This window comes from Dermacentor albipictus, chromosome 1 (assembly GCF_038994185.2).
Source record: "Dermacentor albipictus isolate Rhodes 1998 colony chromosome 1, USDA_Dalb.pri_finalv2, whole genome shotgun sequence".
Classification (NCBI taxonomy): Eukaryota; Metazoa; Arthropoda; class Arachnida; order Ixodida; family Ixodidae; genus Dermacentor; species Dermacentor albipictus.
In genome coordinates, this window is record NC_091821.1 from 124,500,468 (window position 1) to 124,519,447 (window position 18,980).

General features: G+C 45.2%; 1 long non-coding RNA gene across 1 annotated transcript in view; it reads right to left on the reverse strand.

Moving 5' to 3' along the window:
* LOC135904837 (uncharacterized) overlaps positions 1-16,013 on the reverse strand; it is a 91,978-nt gene extending 75,965 nt beyond the window's left edge. The window contains exon 1 of the long non-coding RNA XR_010565226.1: positions 15,411-16,013. This is a non-coding gene — a long non-coding RNA (uncharacterized lncRNA). The remainder of the gene's footprint in view (positions 1-15,410) is intronic.
* Between the last annotated feature and the right edge of the window lie 2,967 nt (positions 16,014-18,980).

Below are 18,980 nucleotides of genomic sequence, written 5' to 3' on the forward strand. Positions count from 1 at the left end.
TATTGTCTAGGATGTTGCCGTTCCGCCTTTATAATACAGCCACAATGTAGACTAGCATTTATCGAACGCCATAAAGGCTACCGACATAGTCAAAGACCTCGCGTACAGCTCCTGACAATTACTTGTATTCAAGAGTTGTGCGACTGCCAAGGGCAACCTTGACGAATGTTACATAACACATTATGGGATTTTACGTGCCAAAATTACGATCTCATTATGAGGCACGCCGTAGTGGGGAATTCGGGAATAATTTAGACCACTTGGGGTTCTTTAACATGCGCCTAAGCCTAAGTACACAGGTGTTTTCGCATTTCACACTATACGAAATACGGCTGCCGTGGCAGGGATTCGATCCCGAGACCTCGTGAATAGCAGCCATAAACGGTGAATGAAACGGGAATAAACGGTGAATGAAACAAGACGTGATCCCGAACAAGATCATCAAGCGCCGTAGGGCTAGATCTTATGATGCCCCTATTGGTAAGGTTATTTTCGTGTGTGTTCTTTTTTTGGGGGGGGGGGGGGGGGCTATGTGCTCTTGTACCATAGAAACGTCCCTCGGACGTCTCTAATGTGCTCGTTTTATTTCTCAAGCACCCAATGAAAACAGTCACAACTGCAACTCAAGATGTCCTGGTGGCAGGCCACCATGGCGTGTCGCGCAAATATGACCACGCTTCTTCATTTGGGTTCATATACTATTTTATGCGTTTTACTTCACCACATTCATTTTTCAAACTATGCCAGAGATCGAAAAGACCGACCATCTCACTAGGGCCCTTTCCTCTGTTTACTTCCGCAAAGTGTGCATCTATCACTGTGGTTACCAAATATGCCCAATGGTATGCTATTACTCAAGCGTTTCTGGCGACCCAAGCAACTGAAGTCCCAGGCTACCGGCGTCGACGTTCAATATGGCTAGCCTCAGGCACTTTTCGCGGATTTCGATCACCGCCGTCTGTCCAGTGTCATCTCTTACACTACTCGCTCCTGCTAGAGCCAGCACAAACACGCAACGACCGTAATGAAGTATCAATTACACGCTAGCTGACATGCTGTCGATGAACCTTTCCACTGAGCACCGGGATTGGAGCGTGGTCCTGTCTATGGGGACATTATTGATCTTCAGCCTCGCTCAACAACACTGCTCGTTACTCATCCCTTTTTTTGTCGACAGCAGCATTCTGTATTTCCTCTGAATATACTTTCGGCTTTAGGTGTGACCTTGCACACCCGCTTGTTCTATTACGTTGACGGTGACCATTCTCGTCAGGCTGCTGCCTCATTCTGAGCTTCGCCCTCACCAGAGAGCACAGAAAGTTGTTTTCACAAACAAACCACCGGGATTCGAGCCCATGTATTCGCAGCATCCTCCATTTTGGAGCTGGGCGCGCTAACCATTACGCTACTACCTCCCTCCACAATGTTTTGTTTATCTGCCTTTCCACTTCTCGTTTTCGCCGCAGGCGCAGGCAGAACGGAGGCACAAACGAAAAAAAAAGTACAGATTGCTTGAGCCGCCAGCTGACACATGACCTTAACCTTGGCAGGTTACTCTCATTGTAGCCCATGTGCTTGCGGCTAAGTGCAGGTCGTGGGTCGCCTTAGCTGTATTGTAACTTTGCTTTCACCGACTCTTTTCGGATGAAACTGAAACGCCGGACAAAAATGAGACCTACCGTTACATTTTTTGTTCTTGTTTTCTCAGTTTAAAATAAAAACATTCATTCGCACAAACAGATTTTTTTTAAGAAATGGCATAAGGATTATATATTTCGAGGCCATGTCGCTGCCAATACGGGCCAGCACCACGTATCGACGAAAGGGTATCACGCTGCCGATGCATGCGGCAGGCTACTGAATGGTGAAAACAGGAAACACGACTGCTTTTCAGTTAATACAACTTATTAGACACAGAACACCAGGCGCCCACCACCATGACATTTTTTTTACAACAGCGACACACAACGGCGACTGATATACTTCTTGAAGGGGTCTAATTTTATTTTTCCTCGCAGAACCGCAAGCGCGGGGAGCGCCGCGCCGTCTACCGCGGCTACGTACTCTAGCCGCCCTCCTTTTCCTCTTACAATATGGCCGCCAGCGGCTTCACACGCTCCCGTAGGCGGCGAATCGGACTGTCACTCCAGAAGTTTAAATATATAACCTTTTTGCATAGAAACGACAGCGTGATTGCTAATATATTATTGGCTTGGATATCTTTGGCACGAGGCCCAAGACGGCACCCTGTCTTCTAACGCGTTCTTATGTTTGCGTTCCGGTCTCTGTCTTGAAGGGACGCGCGCCGTAACATGCTGCAATGATGCTTATGTTGAGCGTATGTAAGGTGACAAACGCTGTTCTAAAATGGTTGTTCTCTAACTTGTGCAGCAAACCCGTGTTTATAGTGTTCCCGCAATAGCAAGAGTCCCGAGTATAGCAAGCGTAACCGCAAGCGTCAAGTTATAGTCGTAACTTCAAGCGACAGCGTAGTTGTAATCAACAGACCCTGCCAGTAAGGAATCAGCGGTGAAGCATGGCTGATGAATGAGTAATTGCTAAGATTGGTTTTCAGTAAACGTTTGTTACCAAGAACAGCAGGTGCTCATACTACCGCGAAGGACGGATGCTGGGCGGTGACTCCAATCATTTACTCGCCACATCACACATCTACACTGGAATTCAACTGGTTTCACCAACTCTCGTTTATATTCTCTCGACCCTAAGCTGCGACTTCGCCTGCCACACGGGCTCCAGCTTTTCCACTCTTTGTGCCTCGCTTCCTTCCCAATGTGACGAGACGTGCTTTCACTGATGCTTGCTACTCCTTTTTCTCAATAAATGAAGGCATTCATTAATTCATTCTTAAGTTGCTGCAGAAAATAGCGTGTCTCCATCTCCATAACTACCCTGTCTCTCACCTGGACTCTCCCATCGCAAAGCAATGTTGCTGTGTTGCAAATGGCTGGGCGTCACATATATAATTTTCTAGAAATGGCCAGCAGCGCGGCGTGCAATTTTCGGTGGGTGTCAAGACAGTATATAAAGCGCCTTCTCTGCCACATCCACACTTAGCGCTCTACTCCGTGAGCTACTATTAGCTGCTAGCACACCGTACGAAATGAAAGAAACCTAACTGGGCTGGTCGGGGGCAGCTCATTTCGGATTCATGATGCGTCGGTTTAAAATATATATTTCTTCTCTAAGCCTAAAAGACAGCAACATAGGCGATGTGAGTTACGGTAGCTCGTTGGTTTGGACTAACGACGCTCTTAATGCAGCTCTTTCGTCTTACGCCTGTTGTCGAACGGGAATGAAAGTCAGGAGGGTAACACGGCTTCCTGAAATGAAACATTCGGAATAACTCTTTGTTGGACGGTTGGACATATGTCAAGGGCCCCCGATATGAACCACCTGCAAGTCGGTTATCAGCTTGCAAAGGGGAACTCAGATGAAACGTTGTCAAGCGGATAGGCTTTTAATTATCGTAAGGATATCTTTATTGAAATTCCTTAACATGAGGTGAAAGCCGACTAATAATAATTTAAATTTTCTGTGTTATGAAGACCTCACCTTAATATAAGGTAGCTGTCTTTTACAGCCTCCTAAATTAAAAAGTGAGTTATGAATAACGAATTGTTACGGTAAATGTTTAAACGCAGACGCCAAGAAGAGTCCTAGTCCGTTTCCCAGTATTCACTCAGTGAAGATGGGGAACGTCTATACTCTCACCCGTTATAGTGATGCGAAGAACAAGCACTTCCAAAAGAGTGAGCCACGAATATAACATATTATAAAAGGTAAGCTTACGCTGAAAAACACTCAAAGCACAACGATGGCTGTGCGCATAGTGGACCTGATAGTGGACCTGTGCGCATAGTGAACCTCTGGACCTGATCTACGGATCGAGACATCGGTTCATCAGATTGGAATGTCCGTACATTGCAGTGCAATCTCGGGTCCTCAAATGTGATGGAGAATGTGCGCCAGTATTCGCTTCACGTGCGCAATCTGATAAGATAACGCTCTTTCGCTATTGAATCCGTGACAACATACTAGATATTACAAACACATGCAGGTGCGTCTTGAGCTAACCTATAACTTTGGAACAGTGATTAGACGCTAAAAAGTGCTCTCCGCCCCCCCCGCCCCCCCCCCCCCAAAAAAGAAGAGAATAGAGTTGCATTTAATATTAGCTGAAACATAGTGTTCGTGGTAAAAACGGCCCCCAAGGACTGCACAGCGGCGCCGACATGCAGAAAATTCAAGCGCTAAACATTTTCCAATTACTGGTATTTATCAAACCAGCATTTCGGGGTTCAATGTAGCCCTGTGGTCCGGGGGCTAGTTCCACCACAGGTACTGTGTCGCAGCTAATATTTCATGTCAGCATTAATTCTCACAAAATCACAGTATTTTTTCTTGAGGTTGTAACATTAGACAGCCAAAATACATGCAGCGAAACCGTCATCCTAACGCTTCAGTACTTTTCGTTCTAACGTACATGTCCGCATGTTACAAAGTACTGACAATGTTTCCAATGCTTTCTCCCAGGCAGCTGTTTTTACTCCTGATGATGGCACGAAACCGAGCCTGATGCCACCAGCACTCAGAAATCTAAACAGGAGCATGGACAATGTTCTCGCACACCCTGTGTGATGTACCGTAGCGCTTAGAATAGTCCATTGTAAAGGCAGCAGTGCATGGTTGGGCACATGTGCTTAAGAGGAAGCTTTAGCTCGGATGCTCCTATCTAAATACATGTAAAAGCAGAATTCGTTTTTATCAGCAACCAGTGCGCCAAATTTGACAAGATCTAATGCATTTAAAAGAAAGACTTAATATCTAGTGACTGGTGGTTTCAAACTTTTTGTTGAGGTCGCCCATTATTTATTAAAAATTGGCTAAAATCGAGAATTTTCAGAAAACGAGGCTATCAATTTACAACTCCGTAACTCAGTAATGAAACACGATATCACAATTCTGTGGACTGAATCTAATAGTAGACCTAAAGCGGAGAAAATTGATGTGTTACACATGAATCTCAAAAAAATTCAGTAATGTGGAAATACAGATCTTGCAGAGCCCTCATACGCAACATAACAAATTCGCGCAAGAACAAATTCACATAGAGAACTTGTGCGCTTTTAATGATCTAATGGATGCTGTTTACGGAACCGCGATATCTGTTCTTGATGCATAGCTATGAATTTATAAACTTCGTGTGCCTATTATTACCGAAATTTCCAATTTTTTAAATTCTTTTCACGAAATTCAGACCCTAAATCAAACTTCCGCTTCCAACAGTCCCTAGAATTGAATTCACTATCTCAAATACAACAAATTTCATTATAATAGGTCCAGTGGTAATAGCAAAATGTTTTTGCGTTTTACATGTATATGAATAGGCCACGTCAAAGTTGGGCCCGAGCTAAAGCTTCCTTTTAAGCTCATATGGTTTATTCGCGCCAAGATAACCTGTTCATACTTCCATACTTCCTTTATAAGAAGCCTACCGCACCACCAATATGCCGGCTGCTTCTGACTGCCCCAAACAAAACTATTTAACCAATACAAGCAATAGTGACATCATTTTATCATGCGAGTGTTGAGATTTGTAACCTTTGGATGCGTAGTAAGTTGAGAAATTGTGTGCATAATTAATAACGCTAAGTTAATTAACTTTTCAGTATTTGACCTCACATGGCTAAATGAAATGAGCAGCTTGGAGCCCGTCCTCGAGATTATGCAGCCAAGCGAAGAAATTTCCATTAAACACGCTTTGTAAAAGGCATGCGAAAAAAAAATTCTAAGTGAACGCTCTTGGAAGGCGTAACTGACGCAGAAAAAAGAACATAAGTGAAGTCACAGAACAGCTCTTCAAGACGGGACACAAAGGAGGAACCACACACAAACTACGCTAATAACTTGAAGTGCTGTTCTTTCTGTGATAATGAAGCAACTAGCAGGTCAGTCATTACTTGCAAACCTGTAAAGTCAACCTGACCGCACCTAGCCTTTTGTGATGCTGTCACCAATAGTATGGCCCCGTGAGCATGTTCTTTGTGGCCGGCGAGTCCGCTTTCGATTTTTATTCGCGCTGTTGTTTCGAAGGTAAGCAGTTTAAATTCTTATTGTCAATATAGCAGCGAATGTGCGCCGCCGAAAGCTTGCTTGATCGCAGAAGCGATGCATGACGCAATGATCGTGCAGATATAGCGCGTCGCTGGCATCAAGACAATGCGCTGCCGCCGAGGAAAGGAAGATAACAAAAGTGAACAGCTTGGTAGCTGCTCACGGAGCTTTGCCGATGGTGACGGTGCCATCGTGACAAAATCTGGGGCGGCGGTATTGATTGCTGAGGCATTTATTTTCTTTATTTCTTTTTTTTATATATAGCGAAGCCATTAAGAGGAAGTTCTAACTTGGACACAACTCCGCCAAAGCCTATTCAGATAGATGTAAAACGCCGAAACGCTTTTCTCAGATAACCCCCGGACCGATTTTATTGAAATTTGTTGGATTCGAGAGAGAAAGGTAAATTCCAGTGACTTTTGGAAGCGGACTTTCCATTTAATTAAGGCTTGAATGTTGTTAGAAGAATTTTAGATATCCGAAAGTGCGAAAAAGATAGAAGCGCAAAGTTTACAAATGAATAGCTCCGCATCAAGAATAGATATCACGGTTCTCTAAATGGCATCCATTAGATCGTTCAAAGCGGACAAATTCGATATGTCGGTTTATATCTTATGTAAATTCGTTGTGTTGTGTACAAGGCTTCTGCAAAAGCTTTCTTTCCATATTACTAATTTTCTTTTGAGATTCATGTGTAATATATTAATTTTGTCCGCTTTAGATGTGCTGTAGTGCTGTAGATGTACCAGTAGTGCTGTAGTGCTGTATTACCAGTAGTCCAGTAGTGCTGTAGTGCTGCAGTAGTGCTGTAGTGCTGTAGATGTACCAGTTGTTAGAAAGCGCTCGTCCTTGTGTTGCCCCTATTCTTCGTCCCTGTTTGTTTGCGCACAAAAAGTATCAATATGAATATGTTCCAACTAGGCCGACTCGCAGTTATGCTGTAGTATGCAATGCACAGAATTGTGAAATAATTTTTCATTGCCGAAAGACAGAGTTGTATACATGATGGTTTCGTTTTCCGAAAATTTGCGATTTTTGCCAATTTTCAATAAACAAATCATGCCCTAATTCAAAAATTTGAAACCAACAGTCACTAGATTTTACGTTTTTCTTTAAAGTGCAACAAACCTTGTCAAATTTGGTGCAGTGGTTGCCGAGAAAAACGAATTCTCCTTTTACACATATTTAGATAAAATCACCCGAGCTAAAGCTTCCTCTTAACGGCTAGTTTCTCCACTATCGCGTCCGCGTGTAGAACAAAATCCCGAAGATAGTGCAATACCGACCCGACTCGCGGTGGCGGTGGTGAAGCAGGCGTTAAGCGCTCCCCGTACGTGTGCCGATCCCAAAGATAGTGCAAAACCAACCCGACCCGCGGCGGCGGTGAAGCAGGCGTTAAGCACTCCCCATACGTGGGCCGATCCCGAAGATAGAGCAATGGCGGGCCGACCCGCGGCCGATTTATGTTCGAACCACCCATCGCCGTACGCCGCACCGCACGCAGGCGGTTTGCGAAAACCGGGTGGTCGTCGTGATCGGTGACAAAATTGCATTGACGCTGAAACCGCATGGTGTGGTGCAGTACGCATGCGCCCTCTGGTTGTCCAAATAGATAACCAGCAACTGGCTACATGCATCAAGCGAGTTGGCAGCCTCCTGGGCTAGCGACCAGCTAAATTTAGCGCCGTGCCAGGATTTTGTTATTACGTTGGCTCTATTATTAGTTATTTTTTATTATATAGCTCGAGTGGTTCGCATGCGCCGGCATCCGCACTTCGGTTTGGGGACGCGACGTCTCCTGAAAGCTGGAAGACATTCGGCAGAGCGCAGAGCAACGCTGTTCGATGTCGGCAACAATCGCCAATAGCAGACGACACTGGCATATTCTTATCGATGTAAGTTGAAGCTTCCGCGTCCTGGTGAAAACGCGACTCTTGTACCGTCACATTCTCTGCTGCATGTGTGGCGTTGACGCGGTGACCCTCTTTTGGAGCACTGTGCAGTTTTACCTGTTCTGCTTTTTTTGTTTATTGCTACCGCATAATGCTGCGACAACATACGTCACTATGTGCTCGGTTGTGTATGGCGCGATGGCACACTTTTTGTGGCTATGCTAGCGAAAGATTGTGCTGTAGACAAGCGACGCACCACTGCTCCTCGGCTGGACGAAGCACCAGCGCGGAAGAAACGGGAAGCGACCCCATCCCGAGTCGAGTTCCGAGAATCCCCCGGAGCCCTCAGCGTCTCGGCTAACGGACAGGGTCCGATAGTTTGCCACCTCGAACACATGCAGCTCTCGCCTGCGTCTTTTGTAAAAAATAAACGCAGTCTGTTTTCTGCCACCAACCAATGCGCACTTCGTTCACGGACAAGGCCAGACCCCGTACGTAACACTGGCGACAAGGCATGCAGGAGTTGCGAAGCGGATAAGTTTTCGAAGGCAATGGCTACACGACGAATGCACTGCGCTGTCGAGCCTTTCTCGGGCAAATCTTGGGAATCGTGGATCAGCGCCTCGACTTTTACTTCGTGGCGAGCGACGTCAGCGACGAAGCGAAAAAGCGGGCACTTCTCACGCTTTGTGGAGCCGACACTTTCGAACACTGTGTGCGCGCTGATAGCGCCGAAGATCCCGAGAGAAGTCAACTTCAATGATTTAGTGACAGTCCTCAGGCAGCACTTCGACACCAGGACATCCGAGCTTTACAGCCGGTACGTGTTTCAAAGACCCGACCAACGGCCAGACGAGTCGATCAGCAGCTACGCTGCAGCCCTCGAAACCTTGACAGCCGACTGCAACTTCGGAGCGCTGCCTTTCGTTACAATAACGACGACATTCACCTGACACCCAAACAACCGCTTCAGCAGCGAACCCGACTATGCCGTCCCAAGATGTTATGCTCCGGGACAGGTTCGTCCGTGGCGTCTGGGACAAACATCTTCCGCGGAGACTGTTCGCAGAAAAAGCCTGACATTTCAACGGGCTGTGGACTTAGCCTTGTCAGCGGAAAGTGCGTCAAGGCATCAGCGAAGAATAAAGGGAGTGGCAAACTCAGGGGAAATTAACAGGATGTTGCAAATCAAGCCAGGAGGCAAGCATACGTCAGCACGACATTGCTATCGATGCGACGGCTTGCATGACCCTGAGACATGCAAATTCCAGACAGCCGAGTGCCGTTTCTGAACCATGTTCCGACAACAAGCAGCAACGGGCACACAGTGTCGGCCCACTACCTGTCAGTGAGTCCTGCTGCAAGCTGCGCACTGTGAGTGGGCTTAGACACTGCCCCAAGTTCCTCGTGGACTTGAGAGTGCAGGGAAAGGCAGTCCAGTTTGAGGTGAACACAGGTACGGCATGCTCCCTGATAACCGAGGACACAGACTACAGAATGTGGAAGAAAAATACTTCGTTGCTTTCAAGCTAGCTGCTCGATTTGCGCACATGGTCAGGTAAAGAATTACACGTCCTGGGCTCCGCACACGTTCGTGTGAGGTTGAGATCAAAGGACCATCTGCTGCCGTTGTTGGTTATGAAGGGTACCGGGTGCGACGTCCTGGGAAGATATTGGTTTTTGTCACTTCCCATTCAGGTGAACCGGATCAAGCAGGTTGGAGAATCAGCACCAGAAATTACAGAGGTCCTGGGATGACACCCAGATGTCTTCAAGGAAGACATAGGCAGCTATACGGGTCCTTTAGTTCACCTGGAACTCGAAGATGGTGTGACAGCGAAGTTTTTTTAAGGCTCGTCCGACTTCAGTGGCACTGCAAGCGCTTATGGAAATGAACTCGATTGTCTACAGCGGCAAGGCATCCTAAAACGAACGCGGCATACCAAATGGGCAACCCCATTGGTACTTGTTCAGAAGACCGACAGTACACTCTGTGTCTGTGGTGACTACAGGAGTAGTCTAAATGCAGCAGCGAAGAAGGCATTGTACCCGCTACCAACTACAAATGAAGTGTTCGCAAACCAACGTGGTGGAACCCTCTTCTCGATGTCGGATCTTTATCAAGCATATCATCAATTGAAAGTTCACGAAGAAACAGCAGCACTGCTCATAGTCAACACCACAAAACGACTATTCAGGGCGGAATGCCTCCCGTTCTGAATTTCTGCTGCATCAGCTATATTACAGTGCATGATGGAGAGAATATTACCTGGAATTCCAGGGTTGAGTGTTCACGCTTACTACATCATTGTCAACAAGACTGGTGCAAATGACCCATGCACAGCATCTGAATCAGGTTCTGTCGAGGCTAACTTAGGAAGGCCTACGGCTCAAGAAAGAAAAGTGCAGGTTCGGGATTACGTCAGTTGAGTTTCTGGGACATCGAATTGATGCCAGTTGTGTTCGCAACAGCAGCCAAGTTGTGTTCGCAACAGCACCCAAACCATCTGACAAGACATCCCTAAGGGCTTTTCTGGGGCTTATTTCTTAAGTACATAGCTGGCTGGCATGGGACCTTAATAACAGATCACCAGCCATGGATTGGAATCGTGGGTGAAACAAAGCAAGTACCCCGGATTCATTCATCAAGGGGGATGAGATGGTGCCTTAAACTAGCCACGTATGACTAGAAGTTGATGTATAGGCCAGGCCTACTGCACCAAAATGCGGACACTATAAGCGGAATTCCACTACCGGCACAAGTTGATGAGCCTTATCCCCGGGAGACGTGCTCATGTTGGCTGCCATGCCCAGCTTCGAGCTTTCGCCATGTCAACTAGCACGAATGATTAGAAAGGACTCCGTTTTGTGCCAAGTGCTGGAAGCTCTCTCAAACGGCGAAGCTCATAAACTGCCAAAAGAACAGTTTTCATGGTGCCGGAAACTGGAGACGGAGACTTCAGCGCAGCAAGGGTGCCTTGTTAGAGGCTCCCGGATGGTAACTCAAAGGAGAGAAATTACCTTCTTCAATTCGCACCTGCAAACCCCCGCGTAATTGTGAACATGAAGGCATGCCCATGAAGGTACTTTTGGTGGCCAGGCATTGACGCAGACATCGAACTGCTCCCTAGAAACTGTGCCACTTGTTGTCAACAACAAATGGTCCCAGCCAGGGCACCAGTGCCCAAATGGGAACACACAAGTACGCCTTGGGACACAGTTCTCGCAGACTTTGTTGGTCCTGTAGAAGGTAGAATGCTGCTAATTGTTGTGGACGCATGCAGCAAATGGTTCGAAGTGTGCTCCATGCGCAATACATAGTCTGCCACATTGATTGAGGAACTCTGGAACCTTTTCACAGCTTTCGGGCTCTCCAAAAAGCTTGTGACTGATAACGGACCATCCTTCGTTTATTTTTATTCTATTTATTTATTTACAGATACTGCAGGCCCTTCTCGGGCCCATGCAGGAGTGGATACTGAGAATACAAACAAGAGAAGTAAATTTAAACTAATTACTTGACATAATTGCAAAGATATAATACATACAGAAGTGAAAAACAAAAAACAAAAAACATGGCTATACACTGGACATAGATGACAAATGAATACGCGGACAAGGCAATATTATCAACTCAGTGTTTACACCACTTGGACTCGAATTTCAACAAAAGTTGACATTACTAATAGATTCAACAAATGATTCCAGCGAAGCGGAGTTCACTGCTTCCTCAGATAACGTATTCCAATAATAAATTGCGCGAGGAAATAAAGAGAACTTGTGAACATTGATGTGGCTGACTGGCTGTCTAATAGTTTTACTGTGGTGCGTTCGCTCTGATCGTTTGAAAGGATCCTGAAGATATCGTTCCCGTGATAGCTTAAAGTTCTCATGATAAAGTTGGTAAATAAATGTTAATCTAGATATTATCCTGCGCTGCTCAAGTTTTTCTAAGTTGGCTCTATTACGTAAGTTGCTGACACTCGAGTGACGGGAGTAAACAGAATAAATAAACCGCAAAGCTAAATTTTGTACTCTTTCAATTTTATCAATCAAGTATTGTTGGCAAGGGCTCCAAATAACCGATGCATACTCCAGTTTTGGTCGTATTAGCGCTTTGTATGCGTTTAGTTTTACTGCAGGAGGGGTATTTCGCAGTTTCCTTTTCAAAAACGACAATTTCTGTAGTGCACCCCGACAGACATTTTCAACATGCGGCTCCCAATTGAAGTTACTGGTAAGTGTGATGCCTAAATATTTAACTTTGTCAGTTCTTGTGATGGTAACGTTACCTAAAGAGTAAGTAAAGTCAAGGGGCTTCTTTTTGTTGCTAAACGTAATGTAAGCTGTTTTGGAAGTGTTTATTCTCAATCCCCACCTTGCGCACCATGCATCAATGGAGTGTAAAGAATTGTTCATTTTAATTTGGTCATCTCTGTTATTTATGGCTGTGTATACAACACAGTCGTCTGCAAATAGTTTAATCTGGATTGGTGGTTCGACGCAATGATGAATATCGTTAATGTATACCAAGAAAAGGAGAGGCCCGAGGACCGAGCCCTCCGGAACACCAGAGTACACATCCAAATCTTCGGAGACACTACCATTTATGGCAACACACTGCTTTCTATCTCTTAGGTAGGATTCAATCCATGCCACTACTTTCTGTTCAATGCCAATTGCCTTAAGTTTTGTTAATAAATCTTTATGAGGAACAACATCAAACGCCTTTGAAAAATCCAAGAAAATAGCGTCCGTTTGGCCTTTTATATTGAGTGTACTAATTAATTCATCAGTTATTTCAGCAAGTTGGGTTACAGTAGATAAACCAGATCTAAAGCCATGCTGTTGCGGATAAAGCAGATTGTTATTTTCTAAGTAATTAACAATGGCCTTAAAGATAATGTGTTCGAACATTTTACAACAGGTGCTAGTTAAAGAGACGGGCCTGTAGTTGTTAATTTCAAGAGTAGAGCCAGATTTATGCACCGGAATGATTTTTGCCGAGCGCCAATCATCAGGAATTACTGCAGTGCTTAAAGATATAACGAAAATAGGATGTAAATATTTGGCCACCCATACAGCATATCTGCTCAAAAAGGTATTGGAGAGTTGGTCAAGACCAGGTGACTTCTTCACATCTAGCCTATGCAAGAGGCCCAGAACACCGTCCTCTGTTATCTCTACCTCGGGCATAGGACAATCATAGCCATATGATGGTAACGGTGCATGCGAAACTGTACGCGTGAACACGGATTGGAAAAATGCATTAAATTTGTTAGAAATGACAGTCGCGTCAACAATACTTTCACCTGAAACTTTTATCTCTGATATACCCCGTTTATCCTTTGATAGATAGCGCCAGAACTTCTGGGGTTCTTTGTTCATAAATGATTGCAAAGTGACTGAAAAAAAACGTTCTTTCGCCAACCTTGTTTGCTCCCGCAGATTAAAAATAAGGCTTGAAAGGTCTTTTGTATTACCGCGTTTACGTCGTCGCTTAATTTTACGTTTTAAATGAATCATTTCTCGCGTGAACCATGGGTATTCCCTATTAGTGCGTTTCTTTTTTAACGGGACATATTCTTGCTCGCAGAAAAGAAGAGTTTCTCTAAAGTATGACCACATTTTGTTAACGTCACTGATATTCTTGAAGTCAGCAAAGCGTGATTCCAAATAGTTTAAAACCGCGATATCGTCGGCGTGTGTGTAATCTCTGACGAAAGTATCTGAAGGCTTAGTAGAAGAACGCCCTCCCACAACCGGACATGACAGAGCAAGCAACTTATGGTCAGATATGCCGTCTTCAACACTAACCGTACAGCCTTGAAGTGAGCTGCTAACAAGTGCTAAGTCAAGGAGTGAAGATGATGAATTATTGACGCTGGTATTGTCGGAAACTAGTTGGTGCAAACAAAAGTTGAATGTAGTCGTGAGCAATGCATGAGCACTTTTAGAATCTTTGCCGTCGTGAGAAAAATTAGACCAGTCTATTCCCGGCAGATTAAAGTCTCCCGTTATTATAATGTTCGACCGGGAATTCGTGTTATCCGCAAGGTAGTCGTGCATGGCTTCCACATATTCCGGTGAAGCATTTGGGGGTCGGTACACACCACCTAGGAGTATACTTTTGCCCCGGAATTTAAGTTTGCACCATATGCTTTCATGGTTATCAATCCCATCCATTAGTGTGAATGCAATATTATTTTTAATCGCGATAGCTACTCCACCACCTCGTGACTCTCTGTCTTTACGGATAAGCCTATAAGTAGAAGGTACGACTTCCGAATCCTGTACATGAGCATGTAACCACGTTTCAGTAATTACCAAGACATGCGGATGATAACAGGAGATTACATCTTCGAGGGAACCGGATTTATTTACGACGCTGCGCGCATTAAGCGACACAACTCGGAGAACTTTGCTTGAAGATTGTCATTTTTTATCGCGACTTCGTGTGGTCACACGGGCAGAAGCAGGGTGATCGGAATCACTCTGCGTCTGCGCATCAGATCGTGTGATTTCCACTCGGCGGTTTCGAAGCTGATCCCAGATATAAACTTTATCATCTATTTTCAATTTATCAAAAACAAGTGAAACCTTTGCTCCATTGGCCTTTTCCACAGTTGCAGAACGCCACAGTCTACCGCGCAAGTCTCGAATTCTTTTAGAAAAGTCCTCTGATATTGAAATCTGCGTTCCTTTTAGCTTATAGCATGATGACATTATTCTAGCTTTCTCAGAAAAATCAAAGAGCCTCAGCATAACTGGTCGGCATTTCCCAGCATGTTTATAACCAACCCTGTGAATGCGCTCAATTGAATTCACTTCGGTGTCAAGCAACTCCTTAAATATATCTTGTTTGACTCTATCTTGCAAGGATTTATTATCCTCTTTTGTTTCTTCACTTAATCCATAAATTATCACATTATTTCTTCGACTACGGTTTTCAAGATCATCAACCTTATTCGATAACTCATTCACTAGCTCCCTCGTCTCTTTGTAGTTTACTTCGTACTCAGCCAGCTTCTTTTCACATTTTTCTAATCGCCCAAGCTCTTTCTCCATTGAAGATAGCCTTTCTTGAACGTTGCCTACCGTTAATTCCAGTTGCTTCATGTTGGCGGAGAGTATGTTGAGCGTCTTATTAGTCTTTGTTTGCTCTTTTAGGATTTGCCTGAGAAGCTGGCTATTTAGAGTCGCCTCGGATTCTGACTCTGAGGACGGTCCAGGGTTAGGCTCCACATCCCCTGATGTCAACAAGAGCAGTCTAATAACATGCAAACAATCGCACAGAGAAACAAGCAGGCACTGTGGGCTTGGCAGCACTGTCAATGTAAGTGAATCGTCCCGAATAGAATAGACAAAATACTTGTCACCAACCTGGACGAAAAGGCAGAAATGCATGAGCATCCGTCCGAGCACGGTGCTGCCAAGCCCACTGAAAGGCTGTTGGAGATGGCTGCGGCTTTTATGCTCGAGCTGGGAAGTGTCCGTTGACGTCACACTACTGACGAGATCGTGTCGGAACAGCACTTGAGGCGCGGCTTTCCATGACGGTGCTCCATCGAGGGGACATTCCGGCGCAGGCGCAACAAATCTGTGTTGCAGTGAAAGAACCTCCGTCGGTCCCGCCATGGCATCCGCCCGCAAAAGGGCAATCTGGACGAAAAAGCAGAAATGCATGAGCATCCGTCCGAGCACGGTGCTGCCAAGCCCACTGAAAGGCTGTTGGAGATGGCTGCGGCTTTTATGCTCAAGCTGGGAAGTGTCCGTTGACGTCACACTACTGACGAGATCGTGTCGGAACAGCACTTGAGGCGCGGCTTTCCATGACGGTGCTCCATCGAGGGGACATTCCGGCGCAGGCGCAACAAATCTGTGTTGCAGTGAAAGAACCTCCGTCGGTCCCGCCATGGCATCCGCCCGCAAAAGGGCAATCTGGACGAAAAAGCAGAAATGCATGAGCATCCGTCCGAGCACGGTGCTGCCAAGCCCACTCAGTAGATGTTGAGCGCTTCCTAAAGAAGAATAGGGTACAATAGAGAACAAGCGGAATAGGAATAGGGAACAAGCGCAATATATCATCCTACAATGAATGACCAAGCAGAAAGGATGGTTTTTGAAACAAAACGAGCATTAGCCGAAAACAAGGAGAGAACATTCGCGTGTAGGCTGGCCCTGTTTTTGCTAAAGCAACACGCCACTATCTGCACATCAACGGGCGAAAAGCCAGCTGAACTTGTGTTTGGGCGTGAGCTAGATACAGCTCTAACATGCATTCAGCCCCAAGCAAAAGCGAACAAAATCCATACCAACTGCAACAGGGACACAAAGTCGATAGTACTCGCTGTCAGACAAGCAGTTTTCTTTCTAAACTTCGGAGGGAACCCAATCTGGACGGAGGGAATGATTTTGGAAAAGCTTGGCCACAGATCGTGGCTCATTAAAGGCCCTAACAGGTTAGTGCGATGAAAATGTGACCACATCAAGCCCGACGCTTTAAGACACCCACAGAAGATTCGGCGACACAGGATAAGGGCTGTACGCTAACCGCAAGCAGTGTTCCGCTCCCATTTATGCTTGGGATAAAAGCAGATAACTCCGCGTCCTCAGAGACCACTCTCTCAGGAACGCTAGAGCCTACGCAATCATTGGTGACCAAAACAGAGATTGGCACTGCCCCTGAGACCATGCCAAACATGACTGCAGAGTCCTGTCCGCAGCGGGGACGACGCCCTCCGGATCACTACGGCGAGTCCATCTGAGAAGAGAGGAAAGTGTTGTGTACAAGCGACGCACCACCGCTCCTCGGCTAGACAAAGCACCAGTGCGGACGAAACAGGAAGTGATCCCACCCCGAGTCGAGTTCCAAGAATTCTCCATCACCCCCAGCGTCTCGACCACCGGACAGGGACTGAGAGTTTGCCCCGTCGAACACTAGCGGCCCTCGTCTGCGTCTTTTGTAGAAATAAACTCGGTCTATTTTCTGCCACCAACCGATGTGCATTCCTTTCACGGATGGGACCAGACCCTGTATGTAACAGCTTGCAGGAACACGCATATACGAACATACAGGTGTATCTAAGCTAATGAGCAAGGGATCTGTCGCAGCAACAGCGTAGCACGCTGAAGCGCCGCAGCGTTGTCTATTAACATACTCCTATACAGATGGTTCTATTATCACGGAATACAGCTTTGTTAATTCACAAGTCACTTCATCACCGAGCACGCGTGTGAATCTTCAACAATGGCTTGTTGATTTAGTTGCACTTTGCTGCTGAGGTCTCTTTAGTAGCTGTCAAGTTAATAGTGAGCCTACAATTGATTATATGATGTAATATGGCATCGCACTTCGGAACAAAGAACATAGAGGAGCGCTGTGCGACACACATACACAGAGCTAGTATTTGTTCATGCTATGTTACGTAATTGTTTAAAAGTGTACTGCCATATTACGTCATGTCTAACCAACTAGCCCACCAGTACGTCTTAAGCAAATGATTACAATTATGAAAAGCATAAAAGTGATAAGTACATATCATAGTTACTTCTTCAGGAAGAGATGCTTGTCAGATATGTATTCAAGAGAAGAATGTTTGCATGAAAAGAAATATAATTCATATTGCTGAAAAGACACCCCATATATGCGTGAATTCACGTAATGTTTCCATTTCTTGTTGGTGCTAAAAATGTCCCTGCAAATAGAAGTAGTGTTATGTCATTCATGACTTAAGAGATGGCAGAGATTTACGGGGGCACACAAGGCAGCAATGCCCGTGCATAAAGACCTGGGTGGCCAATGTGCTGCCCCTTCACTATTGATCCATACCTCTATAAGCATTTAAACAATGTACAGCCTGTGGTCAAAGTGAATGCAGGCATGCTTACTCTCTCAGCAATGGCGACGATCAAGGATCATTGCCTTGAGACCGTTTGCTGCTGTCAACATCATTTATGCATGCATTCTCTTTTTATTCTTTTGCCTAGATAAAGAAGAAGCTTGCACAGGATGCATGAAGTTAGTGAGCTATAGCAAAGTAATGTTATTTGATTGCGTTGGGCATTGCCCAAATGTCATTCATGTAGTGACAACCTAGCTAGCTAATGCACAGCCACATTAAAAAGAAAGATAAGTTCATAGGCTAACAAACAGGTGCACAGTACCTGTATTTCATCTCAAGGCAAACCAAGATTATCAAGCAACAATAGAGGTCTAGATTAAGGGGACGCAAGTGTTGAGGCTCCCTAGTACTTGGGGCCGCGACGATTGCATCCCCTTGATATAAAACTCTCTAATAAGCTTTGCAAAGAGTACAGTTATCTTGCATGCGAAATGGTTGACGTAGTAAGTCGTTTTCAATTTGCCCTTCTTAATCAGTACCTGCTTAAATAGGTACACGATAACGAAATGAAATGCTAGCTCATATGGTGCACAAGACACAAGTAAGGGAGAACATTTGCCATGCCTGCTGTAACACCAATTCCAACATGCAGTAGCTTGTAGACAATGAATGCATGTTCATTGTGTCAGTGCAACTTGCACCTACCTCTAATGAAAGAACGGAAATGCCTGCATTGTAGACATTAGTTCATTAGCACCGTGTGCGGGGCAGCACAATAAAGTAAGGGAATGTTTGTTGCCATTTTTTATTTTCATAACCAACAGACAGTTTCTTGGGTGGAGCTTTGTGACATATCCATAATATGTTCTGTGTAAATCTCCAATGCGGGCATGACCTTTATCCAATCACTTAATAAGTAGTCAAATGAATGCATATAGACCCATAAGCACTGTGAAACGGAACACAGAAATTTGCAGTTAGGAAGCCATAGTGACTCACACTCTGTGCTGAACATAATATAGAAAAAATGCATAGTGGTAATTACAGTGCACATTCTCACCTGTCGTACAAATTCATATATTACAAGTATTCTTTCACCCATTCTAGT